Genomic DNA, 2,087 nt, shown 5'->3' with positions numbered 1-2,087 from the left:
TCTCAAGCATGAGTGGGTTGGTGTACCAGGGCATTGCGACGATGTCTTCTTGCGTGGACAGAGTTGTCCATCTCCGTGAAACATCAATCATGACAATCAAATAAGTCCATGCAGGACTTGACCACAGCTGGGCAGACTCTGCATGCCAATATGTCTGGCGCCTTTAAAGGAATGACAGATAACCTATCCTTGGCTTTGCAATGCCACACTGTGCTGCGCCAAGCTGCTCTCCAGCAGAATGGTAGGAGTGAAATGGGATTGGCACATGAAAGGGATGATGACAAAAGGGGACATGGAAGTGGCGACACCACTCAAAGCGAGCCCACTTCTCACCATTACCCCCCACCCCCTCAGTCAGTACCCGACATGCTGCCTCCTCTCCTGATGGCCGTGTCTAGCCCTGCACAGGTGCAGGTTGAGCAGTCTTTGGCGAGCCGCACAGGCTTCAAATCCCAGAGGTCGACGGCCAAGGGTATCTCGGCAGTCAGGGCAGGGATGTGAGCAGCCTGCCTCTACCCCGCTGAAACCACAGAGGTTGCACCACTTTGGAGCAGTATGAAAAGTAAGAGTAAAGCTTTGTCATTGGCCATGGGTATGCTCATGTGTATATGAGAAAATGTTATGTTGTCATATTTCAGTTCTTTAGCAGAATGACATAAAATGGAATACCTTGCACCACTTTCACGTGTTGCCCATTCTAGGTTGCTGGGAGGCAACTTGCCTTTTCACTTGCTGGATGATGAATGGGAAGACATGGAATGATGAGAAAAAATGGGGGGATGTGCAATGGGTGGTTGCTTGTTTGCAGGACAGCTTTGCGTCAGTGGCATGGGGGAGGCGAGGGTGGTAAGGATGGCTGTTTAATCTGGTAGTTACATTGATCCGCTGGTGGTAACTAAGTGAACCTTGCACGTCTAAGAGAATCCCTGGCAACCTGTGCAGCAATTGGCTCTGCATTGGCATTGTCACTTTCCTCCTCCACCTCAGGTTTGTCTGCGGACAATGTGCACTGTGTGTCTTGTTCCTCCAGCAGCTCCAATCCAGCAGAGCACAGCACATCGTGGTCATCCTGGAGGTCCTGGCTGGTGAGGAAGGAAGGGTTTCTCCAGATCTCTCCAAGCTCCTGAGGTGCATTTTGAGCATGTTGGTTGTTCTGGTTGTCATATTCCTTTCATTGTAACGCTCTTGAGTTTCATTGGTTGAATTTCTCACAAGTTTGAAGTGGGTATCCCTTGTCTCCGAGCAGCCACACCTTCAGTCTGCTTGCAGGTCCAAAGATGTCTGGGAGCTTGGATGGGATGAAAGCATCCTGGCAGTACCCAGGAAATCTGGCACACAGCTGCATCAACCTTTTCATGTGGTTGCACACCAACTGCATATTGATAGAGTGGAAGCCCCTGTGGTGTACGAATGCTCCTGGTTGATCTGAGGCAGCGCAAGTTGCCACTTGTATGTAGTCAATAGCACCATGCACCTGGGGGCCAGAAGAGCCTCGGACCCAGGGGCAGCATGGGCCAGCCCACACTGCGATATGTGTGCGCACTAGGTCCGTGCAACGGAGCAGGTCTCCAGTCGTCCTGGTTAACGCTTGCCCTTGGATAAAGACCTAGCTCTGTCAAGCCCTTATGGTGACTGATGTGCAACGGCCACCACATGTTAAAAAAATCCATGCACGGGTATCTTCCACCCCTTCAATTGGAGTTCAGGACTGGAATATCGGTCATTCATTGAAACATCTGTGAACTCATCCCCGTTCAAGGGACTGCCTATGATAATGATGATGCACCGGTACAAAGCCAGCCAGAGACATGGTTTTGAGCATCCGCTCATTGGCACCATCATAATTGCCAGCCCTGGCAAACAACCCATCAGTTACTTACCTTATACATTTATGTACTGCCAAGTTAAAGATCCCCTATATTTCTCCAGCAGAGCCCTGCAAAGATCAAGAGGAAAATAATTTGAGGGCCGTGCTCACTTTCACAGCCACTGATAACGCTTGGCCATCAGGTCCAGTAGGGAGCAAGTCTTCTTCGAGGAGGCAGCATCTGTCTTGCCACTACCTGACATGACATCCTGAGCCTCCA

The sequence above is a fragment of the Pristiophorus japonicus genome, chromosome 10, assembly GCF_044704955.1.
Source record: "Pristiophorus japonicus isolate sPriJap1 chromosome 10, sPriJap1.hap1, whole genome shotgun sequence".
Taxonomy (NCBI): domain Eukaryota; kingdom Metazoa; phylum Chordata; class Chondrichthyes; family Pristiophoridae; genus Pristiophorus; species Pristiophorus japonicus.
The sequence above is the reverse complement of the archived record's forward strand: the minus strand, read 5'-3'. Positions refer to the sequence as shown.